The 20,623-nt window shown below is 41.3% G+C and overlaps 1 protein-coding gene across 1 annotated transcript in view; it reads right to left on the bottom strand.

Annotated features, from left to right (window-relative positions):
• LOC149321431 (ras-related protein Rab-7a) overlaps positions 1-9,581 on the bottom strand; it is a 40,270-nt gene extending 30,689 nt beyond the window's left edge. The window contains exon 1 of the mRNA XM_089521521.1: positions 9,441-9,581. The gene's annotated coding sequence lies outside the window, so the exon portion shown is untranslated. The remainder of the gene's footprint in view (positions 1-9,440) is intronic.
• Between the last annotated feature and the right edge of the window lie 11,042 nt (positions 9,582-20,623).

Genomic DNA, 20,623 nt, shown 5'->3' with positions numbered 1-20,623 from the left:
AGGGACATAAACAGAGGCCAGCCAAACCAAGATTTTATATACAGTCATCCCTCCATTTTTGCAGACTTTGGCCTGTTACAGACTGCCAAAATAAAGCTGCTTCAGGTCTCTTTGGAGGTATGCTGTTTAAATGATGCATGCATCCTAAGAATCTGGAAGCTGCACCAAAGCTACACTCCAGTGCTTAGGAATGGAGTGTGGCTTTGGTGCGACTTCCGGACTCTTAGGACCCATGCATCATTTAAAGAGCATACCTCCAAAGAGACCCGAAGCAGCTTTATTTTGGCAGTCTGTAACAGGCCTTTGAGTCTGCAGTCTTGGTCCTTCATGGACCGGCAAATGGAGGAGGGTTAAAATAGTGTGTATGCCCATGGCGCATGCGCAGAGCCGCTCACAGAAGCGGTCTTGATTATTTGCGAATTCCTATTTTCGTGGGGGGAGGGGTCCAGAACAGATCCCTCACAAAAATGGATGGCTGTATATATATTGTTGTTATCTATAACTGAGGCAAGCTGGTCACCATAATGTCTATTCATCAAGTGGCTTTCTAAAACTAGCAAGTTGTTGGTCATGTAATACTATTAATGCTTCCTTAATGCATAGGTTTTGGAGTTGTCCCATAGTATCTACATTTGGGAAGAAATAATCACATGAGTAAATTTGGTTTTGGAAAGATTTTTGCTATTGATGGACACATAGGCCTGCTACAGACTGCCAAAATAAAACTGCTTCGGGTCTCTTTGGAGGTATGCTGTTTAAATGATGCATGCATCCTAAGAATCCGGAAGCTGCACCAAAGCTGTACTCCGGTGCTTAGGAATGGAGTGTGGCTTTGGCGCGACCTCCGGACTCTTAGGACCCATGCATCATTTAAATAGCACTCCTCCAAAGAGACCCGAAGCAGCTTTATTTTGGCAGTCTGTAACAGGCCATATTCTTTCAAATTATTTACCTGTTTCTTGGAAATTAACAAACGGTCAGTGGAAGTTGTTTTTTTTTACCCTTTTGATTGTTTAAAGATTAATATTTTATTACTAGAAATATAATTTCTCCCAGAAGATCCAACAAAACTTGCAACATTTGAAAGAATGATGTACAGACAAAACTTACAAATGGATATTACACACACACACACAAATTTCAACAGGGAGAAATGTAAGATACTACACCTGGGCAGTAAAAATGATATGCACAAATATAAGATGAGTGATACCTGGCTTGAAAACAGTAATGAAAAAGGGATCTAGGAACAGACCACAAGCTGAACGTAAGTTAACAGTGTGATGCGGCAGCTAAAAAGCCAATGTGAGGAGTATAATGTCTAGATTTACGTATTTATTTATTTATTGGAGGAGGCTGTAGTACCACTATTCGGCTTTGGGCAGCCCTCACCCAGAATACTGTGTCCAGTTCTGGGCACCAAAAGTTAAGGAGGATGTTGAAGAACTGGAGCGTGTCCAGAGGAGGTCAACCAAAATAGTGAAAGGTCTGAAAATCATACTTTATAAAGAGCAGCTTAGGGAGATGGGCATGTTTAGTCTGGGGAAGAGAAATATAAGAGGTGACATGATATCCATGTTTAAGTATTTGAAAGGATGTCATATTGAGAATGGAGCAAGCTTGTTTTCTGCTGCTCCAGAGACTAAGACACAGAGCAATGGATTAAAACTATAGGAGAAAAAATTCCACCTCAACATTAGGAAGAACTTCCTGACAGTAAACACTACTGGACAGTGGAATATGCTACCTCTGAGTGTGTTGGAGTTTCCTTCTTAGGAAGTTTTTAAAGAAACACTGGATGCCCATTAGTTGGGAGAACTTTGATTGCGTTTTCTTCCAGGGCAGGAAGTTGGACTGGATGCCCCTTGTGGTCTCTTCCAACTCTGATTCAATTTTTGGCCATTTGGTCAGCTTGTATAGAAACTTACAACTACTGTGGCTATTTTTCTCCTTTTGTGTTTTTTATTTTCCTGCTTCTGCTTTACTGGAACATCATTAGACATAACTAAATCCCTTTTGAATGTAAATATTTTTAAATATTCCCGCCCTGATCCAACACAGGGAGAGGCGCGTTATAAACATGGCTTGGGCCCGAGTTACTTGAGGGACCGCATCTCCCCATATAATCCGCCCCGCACTCAGAACAACTGGGAAGAACTTGCTGGAAATCCCACCTTCTAAATATGTTACTACATCCCAGATGGCCTTCTCAGTAGCGGCCCCACAAATCTGGAACAGTCTTCCCAAGGAGCTTTGCCTTATCACCCCCCCTGGAAACATTTAAAAAGAGGCTTAAAACCTTCCTCTTCTGTCAAGCCTTCCTCTCTGGAAAATGAAGTTGTGTATTTTGATCCCATCGACTCTACGCTTCACCCTATTGAATGACTGTTTTAGATTTGTATAGTGTATATTGTGTTACTGGTTTTTATCTATTTTTATGATGTGTTTGTAACTAGTTTTAATTTTGTGTAAACCGCTTTGATCTTTTGGAAAAGTGGTATATAAATAAAATTTATTATTATTATTATTATTATTACTGTTATTATTATTATTAAACAACAATCATTTTTTAAGAAAAAAAGTAAATAAGAATAGTGAGCACATAGTGCTCAAGCTGTTATTGGACTTTCACTTCTCCCCATCACTGCCGCCACAACCAGGTTAAAAGAAATAGAGACAGTAATTCAATGCCTGGAGAGCCACAATTTCCCCACTCACAAGCAAGAGAACCGAATACCACCACTTGGCTAGAAGCAGCTTCCTAAACCAATTTTTTCCATTTCTTCTCTATACTAATGCTTTCACTGAATGTGTCATTGTCTAGAACAGAATTTCTGTACCTGTGTCCCTCCAATATAAAAGTTAGGTAACCTGATGTCCTCCAGATATGTTAAATGTTTTCATCACCCCAAACATTAGCTACACTGGCTGAAAATGATGGCTAACACATTCAAAGGGCTGGACTGGATTTTAAAAACAAACTTTGAATCACTATAACACCTTCTAATGAAATCCTGTAGGGTCTCAGTATAAACTTTTAAGAGGCATACATAAAGCCTACAGTATTGAAGTGCTCTTGAAGTTCAAAACCAGCCTTATAGTTTTACTGTAGTTTGTTTGTACAATATAACAGGTGACTGCAGATGTATAAAAAGAAATAAGTTCCTGGACACATTCTCCAGTCCTATCCTATTAGCCTATTGATCTTGCCAGCTTGTTATCTTCTGTACCATCTGTATCTTTAAGTCACAGGCCACAGCCACATTCATGGACAGCTCACAGTTGTGGCTGTGAGGGAATAAGATAAATATCACAAGATTATGGCAACTGCTTGAAGAGGAAGGAAACAATACAGGACTTGACTAGGAACCTAAAAAAGAACCAAAACCAGATTTATAATCAAGTCACATTCGAAACAGGAATCCATACTAATGCAATACTGGCAAGTCAAGGGACCTGAACTATAGGCTATATTTATAGGCTTGTGGTGGGGGTGGGGGAAGAGTAAAGCAGAGAAATGTATAAAAAGGCAGAGTAAAGAACATATTAGTTTGGAGAGGACTGAGAAGTTTGATCTTCAAGAAACAGAATAGAATATTGGACATCTACACAGTGGCAGCACACAAGACAGAAGTGCATAATGGATTTCTCTAATAGAAGACTGAAAATGCTGAGTCAGCAGGAGGTGTATGTCTTGCCTTTGGAAGCTTAAAATCAAAGCTAGGGAATTTATTCAGAATGACTACAACAATGCATGAGGCCCACAGTTATGGATTGTCTCAATGTGTTATTATGTTCACACTACTTAAGAAAAACTTTCCAAGCTCTGCCTCTGACACAGACATTCTAATGAAGAGAACTGCTTTTGCTCTCTGACAGATAAGGCCAATACAATTTTGTTTAGAAGTCTGAACTTCATGTTTTAGCTTACTGCCTAGACAGCAAATTCAGGAACACCTTTTAGCTACTTGGTGCTAAAAGAGGGTGAGAAATAAGCAAGCAGAGGCAAATGGACAAAGCATAATACAAAGAGATGCTTCCAGTAAAGGGCAGATAGGCACCTTTAGCTACTTCACAAAAGGCTCTAAAATGACCTGCTTCTTCTCTCTCAGTGCACCATACTGGGATAGCTGCCAGGAGTTAAAAAGAAAAAAACCTGGCAGTAGATCAATCTTTCTGTTCATTTGTGAAGACAAGCTAGTTCAGTACATGGCAGAGCTGCAGAACCAATGCAGAACAAGATCATTACCAACACATACCCTGGAAACAAGCTAGTACACGCTACACCTTATTTGTAAAGGCACCTAATGATAAGTTTCCCAAGGAAGTTCAGAAAAGACACTGATGCACTATCTCAGCTGACAGATAGTTTCCACTAAATAAGATGACTAGGGATCTCAATCTCCTGCACCTTCTTCCATCGTATTTTAAGTTCATTTTGAACCAGACTGAATCTTCAGTTAATATTTTCTAACAGAAGTACACTACCAATTCTAACCAAACTGTTCATTTCAACAGCATCTTTCAGAAATATGGGATAACTAGTCAACACTCAGAATATCCAGTTTTGTACAAGAAGTTGGGTTTAGATAAATCTGAAGCTGCCTTGATTGATCTAGCTAGGTGATGTCTATAACAATTGCCAGCTTCTATCCAAGATTGTAGATAGGAATTATCATAGATATAGACCAAGAATGGGGAAATGCAACTGGCAGGCAATCTCTCAAGCCCTTCATGTCCCTGCCCTCAACGTGCCTCTCCCAGTATTTTTTTATTTTTACTCAGAACACCCTGTCTGCCCTCTAGGAGGCATGGAGGTAATATTGCCTTTTTTGCCTTCAGTTTTCCCCCCCAAAACCACAAGTGATTTCCTAATTTTTTTTAAAAAGGCCACTTCTGGGCCCAAAGTAGCACAGGTGTTAAAAATAACACGGGGATTTTTTTCAGTTTTAAAAAATCCAAGCCGTCAAATTTTTATTTAAAAATTTTAGTTTTTTAAAGAGATGCAAAAGATACAGCCCTCCAGGTGAAGGTACATATAGAGTGGGACCTTGTTATTTGCTGGGGTTTGGTTCCCAACCCCACCCCCCCGATAATAAAATCCGTGGGTGTCCAAGTCCCACTGAATATAATGGCAGAACAAAATGGAAAATCAAGGTTTGCTATTTGGAATTTATACTTTTTTGGAATATTTTCAAGCTGTGAATGCTTGAATCCATGGATAAAAAAAATCATGGATAAGGAGGGCAGACTGTACTCCTCAGACCTGGTAGTTGCTCATACATGCTAGACCAACCTGGAGGTTACACCTATGTGCTTCAGACTATTTTGCAAGGAACCCAACAGACTTTCAGCTGATTTACCTGAAGTCACCTACTAGGATTTCACCTATAAATACATATTTTAAACATATTATCAGCCAAAGTTCAGATTGCATATGTATAATGTATCAATACTGTTAGCTTTTCCTTTTAGAGAAAGCTGCCATAAAATGATGTCAGACCACTAACTCATGAGCCCCATATTCCCCAGCTCTCCATCATATGATATAAGCCTTTCCCATCACCAGCCACCCAACATCCTTTTAGATTACAAGGATTCAGCCAGGGACCTTCTGCTCACAAAGTACATGCTCCATAGCAGTGCTATTCCATGGCAACAGCTTCAGCTGGAATTCATGTTTTATCTAGCGTAGACTGTTCTCCATCTTGTTTTAAGAACTATCTAGTTATAAAGCTACTTTTCAATATAAAATCCATATGCTATTTAAATGATACTTTTGGAATAATGCGTGGAACTTCAAGGGGAAGAATGAGTAACATCAAACACACAGCAGACCTTTTCATGCTTCTATTTTAAGAATCCTTGGGTGGAACTTTAACAGGCAGGGAATGAGACTACTATCAAGCCCCCAATCATCATATGCCATGATTTATAAAGTGAACGTGACAGGCTACATTGCTGGCTTAATCCAGATATACTTGTTGGCATTTATGGGATCCCTTTACCCAAACAAATTATAGTTAGCCATCCATGAACTAAATCATGTGCTTTATCAGCTGCTGTAATCACAAGGGAAGACAGTATGCTTGCTCTTGTAAGAGGGCATGGCTCAGAACATGAAAAGTATCCAGACTCCACCTACTACAAATCAAGCTTTACTCCAGAGCAGCTGATCAACAAAATTAAAAACAGTACACATTCTGAGAATCTATGCAATCTACAGATGTCAATGAGATCCCACATGCAATATCTGATATACAACTTGTACCCAAGAGTGCTTGGATTATTAAACTGAATTTTAAGTAAACTGGATTTACAGTTGACCTCCTGCACAGTGGGGGTGTCTTACATTTTATTGGACTAGCTAGTATATGATAGCCATTTGTTGCCAAATCAGTGAAAAGGGCAACCCATTGTTGTTTCAGTAATTTGCGTTATATTTTTAGAAATAGCATGTTTCTAGAACATTTTGATGCACTTAAATATTTAAAGCCTGGCAAACTGGAATAGAAAAAAGCTAGTCTGACAAGTTTTCTCTAGCACGCAGCTGCACATTCATGCGCAGACAAACACACACTATTACTCAGATAAAACAAGCTCTGCCCAAGGACATTGATGAGTCAAGACTTGGAGGCCACTGGTACTCTTAGTATCCTCTGCAATCTTGATCAATCCAGTGGGTCCTGAGAAAGACAACACACTTCCAGGAGAAGGAGGAACATTATAGCTTTATTTGTTCTTCCCAATTTAATCAATGACCTCATGTTTAACCAGTGAGATAGGATCAAGCTGAGGGACCCAATAGTTTACCATTCATGCATTCAGAGCAGATTCTGTCAACAGATTGCTACTCTTAGCTGTCCTTGTACATACCAAGCCATTCCTGAATTGTCCAGGAACATGCTAGATAATACTTAATCATTTATAAGAGTGCCAGGGCTCCCATGTTATGGAATGGCCGTCAGGAGGAGATCCAGAATATTGCTAATCTCGACTGCTTTAAAAAAGGGGTCAAGACGGATCTCTTCCAGCAGCCTTCCCAGATTAGCATCTCGGTCGCCTCCCATCGACTGCCTGCTCTGTTTTCATAATTTATTTTAATAATTTAATTGCATTGTTTTATTGTAGGTGGGTGGGTTGTGGGATATTGTCTTTCATTGTATTTTAATGTTCTTTTACAGTTGTTAACTGCCTTATACTAACTGAAGAGGCGAGGAATAAATAACATTTTACTATTATCATTACTATTATAGTTTGAGTGCCGGACTAGGGCAATGGAAGACCAAGGGTTAAATCCCAGCTCTGCCATGTAAACACACTGGTTACATTCTCTGAAGATGCCAGCCATAGATGCCGGCGAAATGTCAGAAATAAACTCTTCTAGAACATGGCCACATAGCCCCAAAAACCCACAAAAAACTATGGATGCCAGCCATGAAAGCCTTCGAGTTCGCACTGGGTGACCTTGGGCAAATCACAGTCTCTCAGCCTCAAAGGAAAGCAATGGCAAACCCACTCAAGAAAACTCTGTGAGAGTTTCACCACTAAGTCTGAAACAACTTGGAAGGCGCACAGCACACGAGACACAAATCTACAAAGGCTTACTCAGGAGTTCTCCTACTGTATTTAATGGGGCTAATTTCCCAATCAGACGGTTTAATACTGTAGTACTGAGCCACTAAAAAACAGTGTCCACGTTCATCTCAGGAGATTGTTTACACAGGGAGGCAGCAAGAAGTCAATCTTGATTAGGTCATTAGGTGGTTTCTGTTTCAAACTTCATGGACTAATGTGAGACAGACATGAAAGCACTTAGGCACAGACAACTAAGAGGTCTCAGAAACAAAGCCTTGTTACTACACCTAGGAGAAACTCTTCAGACCTATAGGAAGCTGGCAGCAGGGGCCAAGGGGGAGAAAAGCAGCTTGGGCCAGTTCTCTCACCTTCCTCTGTTCCTGAGGGCCAGGCACTAAGGAACACTGAGGCTGCATCCACACTGGAGAAATAGCCTGATTTGGCACTGCTTTAACTTGTTCTCTGGCTCAAGGCTATGGAATTATGGGAGTTGTGAGTTTGTTGTGGGCCCCACAACAAAGTCCAACTCCCAGAATTCCATAGCCTTGAGCCAAGGCAGTTAAAGCAGTCCCAAATCAGGCTACTTCTTCAGTGTGGACGCAGTCTAAGACTGCTCAGTGCTAGGGAACTGTAGTTTTGTGAGACATTTAGCCTTCTCTGTCCAGAGAGAGCTCTGGTGCCACAATAAACTAGAAACCCCAGGCTTCCATAGCACTGAGCCAGGGCAGTTGCCAATAGTAGTGTCAAAACGGATTATCCCTGCCATGCGGATCCGTGCCTGAGACACCCATAGGGTTTCAGGGTGAATGTGGGGCTCCATTATTATCCCTGGCGTCTCTTTTGTTTGTCTGGAGGAAGATGAGAGAAAGAGAAAGGAACGAAGGCACTCAAGGGCTGGCCTTAATGTACATGTGGCCTAGACTGTGGCTGTTGTCCTCCTTTGCAAAGCACTGTGTAAAGTCTATGGCGCCATATAAATGAACATAATAATAAATAATGATAATAACTGCATGCCTCCAAGCGTTTCCCAGTTTATGGCGACCCTAAGGCGAATGAACCTATGCTAAGGTTACATCGGAGGAGGGTTTGCCCTGGCCTTCCTCTGAGGCTGAGAGAGTGTGACCCACACCAAGGCGCCCAGTGGGTAAAGGCCTGCACTGCAGACACTCACTCACAAACCACAAGGTTGCGAGTTCAAGACCAGCCCTGGGGCTCAAGCTCGACTCAGGCGTGCATCCTTCCGAGGCCCCAGATTGTTGGGGGCAATTAGCTTACACTTGTAAACCGCTGAGACACTGCTAGTTCGGTATGAAGCGGTATCTAAATGAAGCTGTTCCACTTGTCTTTATGCCCCAGGCCCAAAACGCACCGCATAAACAACCCACTTTGGGACCGACCGCCTTAAGTTCCCTGCCTCGGAGGATTTCATAGACAGAGAAAGCTGAATGCCTCACAAATAAGAACACAAAACCCCACCGCCCCCGACCTTCCCAGGACCGAGCCAGGGGCACTTCAACCGGGCTGTTCTTTCCGCAGTGGCCACACCGCAGCTGATCCCCCAAAGCCTCCTTAGGAAGCAGGTCGTCTCCCCGGGAGGCAGCCCAGGGCGGGGCCCAAGCGGGCCGTCGAGGAAGGAAAGAAGGAAGGACTGGGGACAAGGCGCAAACCCTGCCTTGGGCCCCGCTGCTGCTGCTGCTGCTGCTGCTGCTGCTGCTGCTGCTGCTGCTGCTGCTGCTGCGGGAGCCGCACCCTCCTCCTCTTCTCCCTCTCCGTCTCCTTCTCTTGCCTCTGGGCCCACAGCGAGCCAAGGACCCGAAGCCGCCCTCGGCTCCCAAACCCCGCAAGGCCCCTTCCGCGCTCACCGTAGAAGAAGACCAGGCCTCGGCGGCGACGGCTACAGTTGCAGCTTCTCGCTGCTCCGTTCAGCTCCGCTTTAATGGGGCCAAAAACACCCTCCCCGCTTTCACTTCCGCCTCTCTCTCGCCCACTTCCGGTCACGAGACTCTGGCCCGGCGTTCGGGATGACGCGCAGGTGGGCGGGGCTAGGCGGCGATAGGGAAGTGTCTTTCTAGCCGAAGAGGGCGGGAGGTGGTTGAGGAAGTCGGCCGCTCTAGGCTCTGCTCCTCTATGGCGGCCTTGCCCGGTCACGTGTCCCCCTCCCCTCCCCTCAGTGGTGGAGGAGGAGGAGGAGCTGGAGGACAAAGAGAGGAGGATTCGTCTGTGAGGGGACTAGGATCTGGTTGGGAGGCCAGAGGGTTCCAGTCCCATTGGGTGGCCTTGGAGGGAGTCACACTCTCTCAGCCTCCTCAGGGGAAAGAAGGCAATGGCTAAACCTCCTGTGAACAACTCTTGCCAAGGAAAAAGCCATGGCAGGTTCGCCTTTGTTGTTTCCCAGTTATGGCGACCCTAAGGTCATGGGGTTTCCTTGGCAATATTTCTTCTGAGAGGAGGTTTGCCATGGCCTCCTCCCCCCGAGGCTGAGAGAGTGTGACTTGCCCAAGGTCACCCAGGCCAAGCTGCCTGGGACTCGAACCCTGGTCTCTACAGAGTCAGCGTGTAGAGAGGCCTTGTAGCACCTTTCATAGAATAATAGAGTTGGAAGACCTCAAGGGCCATCCAGTCCAACCCCATTCTGCCATGCAGGAACTCTCAATCAAAGCATCACCAACAGATGGCCATCCAGCCTCTGCTTAAAGACCTCCAAGGAAGGAGACTCCACTACACTCTGAGGAAGTGTGTTACACTGTCGAACAGCCCTTACTGTCACGAAGTTCTTCCTAATGTTGAGTGGAATCTCTTTTCCTGTAGCTTGCATCCATTGTTCTGGGTCCTGTTCTCTGGAGCAGCAGAAAACAAGCTTGCTCCCTCCTCAATATGACATCCTTTCAAGTATTTAAACAGGGCTATCATATCACCTCTTAACCTTCTTTTCTCCAGGCTAAACATCCCCAGCTCCCTAAGGCGTTCCTCGTAGGGCATGGTTTACAGACCCTTCACCATTTTAGTCGCCCTCCTTTGCACACGCTCCAGTTTCTCAATGTCCTTTTTGAATTGTGCCCAGAACTGGACACAAGACTAAAAGAAGTTGAACAAAGGCAATATTTCCCCTACATGCTACACGCACTTTAACCCTATCTGACCCCATCCTCATGGGAGTGCCCTACATCTGTTCCCTCACCAGAGGCTAGTCTCATTGCAAAACTGGATCTGCCACTTCATCTCCATGCACCAAGATCAGGTTCTTACGTCTTTGTGCACCAACGACCATAGTTAAAACTGAACCTGCAACTTCATTTCCATACACAAAGGACTTGTAATTTGTATTTACATCCTCATATACCAATGGCATATATATGTCTGTACTTGGCTTCCCCTCCACCAAATGCATCTGAGGAAGTAGACGGAAGTCTATGAACGCTTGTGCTGCCAGTTTCTTTCAGTTAGACTCAAAGGTGCTACAAGATCTCTATGCATACTGACTACAGCAGTGGTCCCCAAACTGTGCCCTTTAAGAGATTTTGGACTTCAGCTCCCTGAAGCTGCTCTACAGACTAACACAGATATATCTTTGGTCTCCATAGAGTCATACTCCAACCTTAGGGTCTCTATAAGTCAGAAATGACGTTAAAGGCACACAAGAAATGTGCTTCCATGGCTATCAGGCCATTTCTTCAACCTTCAGGATCCAGAAAGTTGCAGCCTAAATTCTCAAAGGGGTGCATGGGGTAATAGTCTTTCAGACCTATATGTGGTCCATTAGTACTGACTTGTGAAATCAGTAAATTTGATTAACAAGAGTCAGTTCCTTTGGATCAAAACCTTTTGTTATATCTACAGTGAAGATTGATGTAATGCGCCATGAAACTGGTATCTTTGTTCATACCTCTGGTAACAGATTGAAATTTGCAGGGTTTTAAAATGTGTTTAAAAAGGTTGAACAAAAAAACCACCAAAACCTTTTTTTTATTTAAACCATTTTTTGCATTAGTATTTTAATTCCAACTCACTTGGCTCTATATTCCTTTCTAAACTCAATTTTTATTTCATCAAAAGAGAGCAAGATGCTGCATCTACACTGCAGAAATAATCCAGTTTGACACCACTTTAACTTACTATGGAATTCTGGGATTTGTAGTTTATTGGGGCACCAGAACTCTTTGACAGAGAAGGCTAAATGTCTCACAAAACCACAGTTCCCATAATTCAATAGCAGTGAGCCATGACAGTCAAAGTGGAGTCAAACCACTTTTTATTTCTGCAGTGTGGAAGTCTTTCTTCCATCCATTCACTGCATTGGTTCAGCTCACTCAAATGAAGATCACAAGCAACAAGGATGTGGAATAATACCAAGGAAATTCCCTTATACGGGGATTTCCCAACTGCTGACTTCAGGAACTGTATTGACATGTTGGTGCCCTACATATAGTATAGAAGTATACGACTATATCAATATGACTAAATCAGAAAACTAAGTAGCTAAATACAGTTAAGATGTTATATCCACTAGCTTAATTAATAATAATTCTTTAAAAGGTGTTCTTTTAAAGTAAGATGTTTTGGTTCAACTTATGTCAACTGAAGGATTGCACTATAAAATAAAGTGATTAAAAAGAAGCATCTGACAATGGATGCTGGTCTAACAATGAAAAATTGCCAATACACTGTTAAAATGATTAAATTCAAACAGTCATTATTCCAGTAAGACTGTTGGAAAATAGTAATAATAGACTTTTTAAAATATATGAACAATCAATTAAACCAAGAGTGTTTTTTTTTAGTCATTTGGTTACTTTAAACCAATCTGCTTTAAGCCAGCCAACTCTGAAAATATAACTCAATTCAGCTGTTTCTCTTGCCAGTCTTCCTTTGTAATTTCTTTGTTCAAAAACTGCTACTTGGCAATCCTATACTATATGACCAGGAAGAGTGAAGTCTATTACATTCCTTCCCACTCCAACAACTGTATCAATATGCTTAATAACCTGAGGCTTTAATACTATTCTGTCACTGCATCTGAGGAAATGGCTAAATACCCATGAGAGTTCATGCTAAAATATAAACCAGTCTTAAAGGTGCTGCTAGATTCTGCCTCCCCCCTTTCCCCCCTCCCCTCCCCTTTATCCTTTTAATTTTGACAAAGGGGTTTTAGGGGAGATGAGATGATGGATGGGCTGAATAATTTCCCCACAGGTCTTACAGACTGGTTTTCTGAACCCCAGCATCTCCTCATCCTTACCTCTTTCCAGTGGGATGGTGCTGTCACTCTGTTGCAGTAAAAACAACAAATGCTCCTGTGATGCCTGTAAAAACAAACAAATTTATTGTGTTTTCAGGAATTAGAGCCAACTTCACCAGAGGCACAGTTTTTATTTCAACCCCCCTCATTTCATTTAATAGAGCATAAAACCTTGAAGATACTGTGGACGGCCAAGAAGACAAACAAATTGATCCTAGAACCGATCAAGCCGGAAGTTTCCCTTGGTTATTTTGATGCGATTACATGACAGAAAATGCAATCGGGGCAAATGTAGTGGGAACCAAGGATCAGAGACCAATTTATCTGTAAGTGGGAATGAGGCCCAGGCTGACTAAATTGAGACTGTCATACTTTGGCCACATTTGAGGGCATTAGAAAAAGACCACATGCCAGATGGTTAGACTCCATCAGGGAGACTGCAGGCTTGAGCCTACAGGATCTGACACTAGAGGACAGGGAATCTTGGAGATGTATCATCCACAGGATTGCCATGAACTGAGGACGACTTGAGGGCAACTAACAACAACAAAACCCTTTAAGGAGAGTGGAACTTACTTCTGAGTAAATGTGCAAATGGTTGCTCTGCTAGTGTAAGTCAATTTGACTGGGGCTTACTTTGCAGTCACACTTCTGCCTCACCGCTTTTCCTGGCTTGCAGAAGCCCTTGTGCTCCCCAGGATTGTTACATTACTGTGGAGCCACTGAAGATACGTTTTTGTCACATATAAGTTAAACAGAGAGGCACAAGAGTTGGAAAAACAATGGGAGAACAAAGGCAATATCACTTATCAGTGCAGGGTTAAACATTCAATTTTCCTAAGAAGTTACTCATTGTCTCCTGAGTCTCTTCTGCAAGTAATGTAAGCCTCAGCCTTACAGACCTAGACCATATAACAGGTTATAACTAATCTGGAGTTGGCTGTGCTCATGGAAAAAAGCCAATTGGCTATTATGCTAATGGAAGCCTTAATTAGGTTAAACCTGTATTAGGTGAAAACATTAATCAAATAAAAGACACATGTGATGCAGTCCTATGAACTTAAGCATGTAAGTCAGTGAGACTTGCTGCTGAGTAAACATACATAGCGTTGCATTGTTAGAATAGATATGTACATTAGCACTTTACTGTTTAAAGGATGTACCACCAATACTTGAGCTAAATTTTAATCATACATTTGTTGGTATGTTTTGGTTGTGTGTCTGTCATCTATTGCAAAGTGTTAACAAAATGTGGGTTCTTTTGAATATAACTTTTGAAAAAGCAGGATATATGTAGTATTTATTTCCTCAGGGGGTAAAGGGGTTCACAGCTATAGTGGTTATCATGATCAGAACATTAGGAGGTTATTCAAAACCGCAAGGACAGCAGCAGAGCTAGAATGTGTATCACAAAGAGGTCACCAAACATGAGCCATGTCTAGGAAGCTATTAGAGACGTCTTCCTTTCCAAAATGGAAGTATTGCTCAAAAGAGAAGAAACAGGTATACAAATTCACATAAAAACAAGCAGACAATACAGGGTATGAAAAAGGAATATGTCACTAATGGCATTAAACCAAAAAAAAATTAAAATTATTTTAATGTATTGGAACCAAGGAAACAGGAATGTCATTGATGATAATAACAATAATAAATATTTATTTGTATCCCGTCTCTTCCTATGAATCGAGGTGGGTAACAGCAGAGTTCAAATACAATATACAATCAAAAACAATCCCACAAACCCTCAGCCCTCCAACTCTCCCTCGTCACAATAAAACAATCCATTAAACAAGCAGAAAGTTAAAACAGTTTTAAATGGTAATAGGAGTGGGCTAATTGGGGCAGACAAGACTATCCCAGTCTGGTAGAAGGTCAGTCTGGAAAGGCCTGCCTGAAGAGATCTGCTGGATTTCATGGAAATTAAGGGAATAGCAAAGGAGAATAACGAGATAGTAGTGAAGTTGATTGTACTTTTGGTGTCTGCCTTTGCTGTGGAGGATGTAAAACAGATAATCCATAACCAACATTTTCAGGAAGGAAGTCTGAATAATTAAAGCAAAAAATGGTGACAAGAAATAAAATTCTAAACATAATCAGCAAAATTAACATATACAGATCATTGGGCCAAGGAGCTACCCATCTACAGATTCATAGAATCATAGAATCATAGAGATGGAAGAGACCGCAAGGGCCATCCAGTCCAACCCCCTGCCATGCAGGAAATCCAAATCAAAGCATCCCCAACAGATGGCCATGTTCTTGAGGAACATAAAATAATATCAACTATTTAATAACACATAGTAAAATTGTGACTTCCTACCTTTCCAGTATTGGTTATTTCTGTGTTGGGTTTCCATTCTCAATTTATATATTTTTACATGAAACCCTGCTTAATTAAACTTACTAAGTACAGTACTTGTTTTTCTATCTATTTTATCCTGCTACTTGTCTGTAAGGATCTCTGTTTTCTATCACAAATAATTATTGCATTTCAGAGTCTTTTTCAAAGTTTCTGATTGCCTTATTTAATAATCTTGTTAATTTGTCCATTTCTTCTAACTCTCCTAATTTCAATAGCCATTCCTCTTGTGTTGGAATACTAATCCCCCCGCCAGTATTTTGAGTATGTTATTCTAGCTGCCGTTATCATATGTAAAACCATTATTTACTGATTTTTCTCTACTTCTTTTTCTATTACAATTATAAGGTGCAGTTCTGGTTTAATTATTTATTTTATAATCTTTATTAGTTTTAAAATAACTCTTTAAAAACATAACTATTGAAAAGAACAAAGTATACATCAAAAGTCAATGTATTACATGTAACTCAAAAAGAATAATAAAAGAAAAACTCCATATTGTCTTCTTTTCTTTCCTTCTTTCTCTTGAAGTTCATCTGTTAACTTATACTATATTGTGATTGCCCAATAATATAAACAATAAATTACACTTAATTCTGATAAACATAAGCATAAAAATACTTCATCTAAAAGGAAGTATTCATAACATTAGCATGATTATAAAGTTCATCCGATTCTGATATAGTAAATGTCATTATTTCGATTTTCGTTATCCTTTTGTTTACCCCAGACCAATCATAAAGTCATTTCCCTATTTTGTTTTCAGGAATTTTATCAGTGGGCTCCATTGTTTTCCAAATTAACACTACTATTATTCTATAACACTCTTTCCAATGTCCTTATTCTCTAAGCAAATTTTTTCTCTCTTAATCTCATCAATGTCCTTTGTATTCCGTTTCACTCAGATTCCGTCCAGTCCCACTGTCCTCTCTCTATTCTCTTCTTCTTATCCCAATCTCACCTTTGTCTCCACATTGCACTTCCTCTAATCTCGTCCGTTCCCACTGTTCTTTGGCCTCACCTCACTCTGAATCCTACCGTTGTCCTCCATGCTCCACCCCACTCTGGTCCCGTTCGGTCCCACAATCCTCTCTCTGGTCTCTCCTCATTCTCAGTCTCGATGGCGTCCTCCACACTCTGCTCTGGTCCCATCCAGTCCTGCTGTCCTCTCTCAGGCCTCTTCTCACTCACAGTCTCTCTCTGCTCCTCCATGCTCCACGCCGCTCTGGTCCCGTCCGGTCCCACTATCCTCTCTCAGGCCTCTCTTCACTCTTGGTCTCTTTGCTGTCCTCCACGCTCTGCACCACGCTGGTCCCGTTCAGTCCCACTATCCTCTCTCTGGCCTCTCTTCACTCTTGGCACTCGCTGCTGTCCTCCACACTTTGCGCCGCTCTGGTTCCATCCGGTCCTGCTGTCCCCTCTCTAGCCTCTCTTCACTCTCAGTCTCGCCGCTGTCCTCCATGCTCCATGCCGCTCTGGTCCCACCGTCAGGTCCCACTGTACTCTCGCTCTCACTGCTGTCCTTTCACTGCTGTCCTCCACGCTCCACTCTGTTCTGGTACTGTCCAATACCACTGTCCTCTATAACATCGAAATTCCCCCACGTCACAAGCAGTTTGGTATTTACATCCGGATCAATGCTGACTTCTCTTCCTATTGTTAAACGTTTAATTAACTCTTTCTATACCTTGAGCTCCTCCGCTAATATTTTTCATACAAATTTTACAAAGTCTTCAGTCTTTTTTCCAGATTTTACATTAGTCATTAAATTAAATATTAATTCACAATTCCTGGAGTATTCTTTCATTTCTCCGCTTGGAATATATCTCTTCTTATCCAAATAAATGTAGTTTCCTCATGCCAATAAGTGTTTATTCAGATAAATATTCAAAAGAAAGTTCAACTTTAGGAAATATTTAACTATATTTCTTGACGTTTTTCAAAGTTAAAAATTGGGGTGGCATCCCAGCTGTCTAGGATAGGTGGATACCACAAAGCAGTGACTTGCCTTTTCGGTCCCCTCAGCGTCTCATCTCCTTGTCCTCCAAATTGGATTTCATCCAAGAATTAGGTCGCTGGAATGGACCCACAGTCGGCTCCTCTGGGTCCCCTATATCTAGACAATATTTTGAGCTGAAATTTTTTGAGCTGAAATTGAATCACCTTCAGCTCATGCCTCCTGTGGATCTGAGCTGCCTCTCTGTCGCTATGCAGAAAGACAGCTCAGTGGGACGCCATGCCCAACCGACTGGTACAGTTCCGGTTTTAATTGTCCTTTCTTTTCCAGAACGTCTTGCATTATTTCATGAATTTTAATTCAATATTTCTTAGCTTTCTTATAGGACCACTAAATATGATTAAAAGATCCCACGTTTGCTGAGCATTTCCAACATTTATTGGAGGTTTCTCTATACACCTTAGATAGCTTTTCAGGTGTCAAGTGCCATCTATAAAACATGTTGTCTCCCAGATCTGCATTTGGTGTAAACCTTATTCCTCTCAAACATGCTCTTTCCCATTGTTCTAATTGTATGGTGTGTCTTACATGCTATGCCCACTTATTAATGCATTAATTGACTAATTCCCCTTCTATTTCTATATCTAATAACATTTTATACATTCTATTAAATAGTTATCCTCTGTATATAGCAGTATCTCAAAATCTGTCATTTTTGTCTGTATTCCCTCTAGTTTTTAGTCATATCTTTCCCATTGTTGCATATATAAATACCAAATATATCTTAGGTGCCCCCTTTTTAGTTCCTTTCTCATTTTCATTCTGTATTCAACCTTCTGAACAATCTTCTATATGTGATCCATCCTTTCTCTATTATAATTTACCTTTTATAGAGGGCCTCATGTGGTGAAAACCAGCTCTAGATCCATCTGTAAAATCTCTTCTTTTATTTTAGCCATATATTCATTATTGATCTTTTGATGTAACAGTCATTAAAGTCTTTGCTAGCTTTTATCTTATCATAAAACATATAAGCATGTGGAGAGACAACTTTTTGAATGTTAAATGATAAGCAATTACTGTTCACAGGAGGTAAAAAAAATGCCTGTTGCATATTAAAACAAGGCAATTGATTAACAGAAAACAGTAGCTGGGTTAAAGTGAATTAATGAGTTAGGGCAGAGTCAGGATAGAGAAAGAAAAAGCTGAAGAATCCCTGTAGCCAAACCATTCCTATGACTTTTTATATGGAAGTAAGTTTCAAGGAATATGGGGGGTGGAGTTATTTTACACTTACTTCACACTTACATTAAGGAGATTACTCCATGCAGCTTTTAAACTGTGATTAGATCTGGAAAAAAGCAGCTTTGGTGATACTTATTGCACGACGACATCTCCAACCTGTACCTGCTATGTCACTCAACCATGACTAGGGCATCCTGTTTCAATGGATGAGGGAAAGCAGTCAAGAAGTGTCAGTAGCATAGGTTCCCCAGGTGTAAAATATTGTGTCTGAGACTTGCGTTAATAATAATAATAATAATAATAATAATAATAATAATAATTCCTCACCTTGGAATGCCTGAAAAGGATGCATTTTTTTTGCTTTCCCTAGGCTACCCCTGAATTCCTTAGAGACAGTAGCAAAAGCTGTATCAATTTGCCAATTTGCCTAATTGGAAAGAGAAACATTAACATTCGAATTGTAGCATTCATTCGCATTGCAGCATTCATTCCAAAGGAAAAAAGTTTTTTGCAAAGTACTCTTCTTGCAAAGGGCTCCTTTCAGTGAGGAAGCCAGGAAATGAAAGGGAAAGTGAACAAGCAGCTAGCCACATTCTATCTAAATATAGATCTACCCATTGCAAAAAATACGTGCATAGACAGAGAAAAATAATTAAAAAAATAACAACAAAGGGAAAAGGTCCCTGCTGGAGAGCAGAGGCTTGGCTTGCTCTGGCCCCCTGACCTGCCCTGAATTGACCCCGTCAGTCACCCCCTTTTTGCCTCCTGTCACCCTTTTGCCTCCTGTCAGGTTCCCCTTTTTTGCATCCTTCCTTTGGCTCTTTCCTCCTCCTCCTTCATTGGGAAGGAATGCTCTGCCCTTTGCCCGCCCTCTGGCCTAAATCCCTCCCTGAACTTGCCCCGATCATGATCGGGGGCAAGTTCATATTCAGCAGAACCCAGGTTTTTTCCAAAAAAGATAAACTTTACCCTGAATTTGGATGTCCCAGGTTAAAGGGCATTTCCTTGTGCATGCCTCAAAATGGATTGTGACAGAATCAGGGCCAATATGAACTTCACGTGGAAGAATCGAATCCTGAACCGGGTTAAAGTGTAGTATGAATGGGAATAGGGGTTTTTCCCTGCCTTGAGTGGAGGATGATCTCCTACTTCAATTAAAACCAATTTTACACGTTGCTTGATCTATAGTCAGCCTCTTCGATGGGAAAGGACAATCAGAGGCAGAAGAGCTGTGCTCTGCATAGCATCCCAGCGTCATAAATCTGTCCCAAAGGTGTGAAGCATTCTTCCTGTTTGCAACTCCTAACTAAGGTTTTTGGCCCACAAGGGGTGCCCACTTTGCTCTTATGGAGGACTGTGGCCATCTCCCACCATGCCCTCCGATAGGGTCATCAAGAGAAATGCCAGCACACTAAGGACGTTAAGTCTCGTCTAGAGGCTTCTATGTCCAAGCAATGCCAAAGGGAACAGCCAATTACTTCTGCGAAATGTACTTTAAATGTTGGGAATTTAGGGATGTTTTTATAAAACTCCATCTGATACAGAGGACAGACTTCATGTTGCTCTGGTAAGAGAGCCAGCATGTAGTGTTTGAGCATTGGACTATGACCCTGGAGACCTAAGTTCAAATCCCCCCTCAGCCATGAAAATCCCCTGGGTGACCTTGGCAAGTCAGTCTCAGCCTAGAGGAAAGGAAAGGCAAATTAAACAAATTTTGCCAGGAAAAACCCATGATAGGTTTGCCTTAGGGTCTCCATACACTTCTTAGAGTGTACGCCTTGGGCAGGCTTTTATTTACTCCTAATTTTATAATTACAGCGCTATAGAAATAAAGTTTAATAATAATAATAATAATAATAATCCATAAATCAGAAATCAGAAATGACAACAACAACAACCATAACCTGCTGCGGATCAAGGATGTTTTATATACTTTTTAAAAATTGCTAATAAACAAATATACCACATAGCAGCTTTATTGCATCTGACAAAATGGATTTATGTCTAGGAAAGTAAATACGAGAAAAGTTAATCTAAAAGGCCACAAGATTCTTTGTTTTTCTTCTGTCAATCTACTAAATTAATTTCATAGTTTTGAACACAGGTGCTAATTCCAAACCAGCCAGCAAATCAGACCATGTTGATCATATTTTAACTTATTCTTCAATGCCAATTTTATAGTAAATATTCAAAAACTGGGTGGGGGGGACCATATATTGACTGCACAAATTAGAACCACATTACT

This window comes from Sceloporus occidentalis, unplaced genomic scaffold (assembly GCF_023333645.1).
Source record: "Sceloporus occidentalis isolate IW3139 unplaced genomic scaffold, rSceOcc1.0.p SCAF_1, whole genome shotgun sequence".
Taxonomy (NCBI): Eukaryota; Metazoa; Chordata; class Lepidosauria; order Squamata; family Phrynosomatidae; genus Sceloporus; species Sceloporus occidentalis.
The sequence above is the reverse complement of the archived record's forward strand: the minus strand, read 5'-3'. Positions and strand labels throughout refer to the sequence as shown.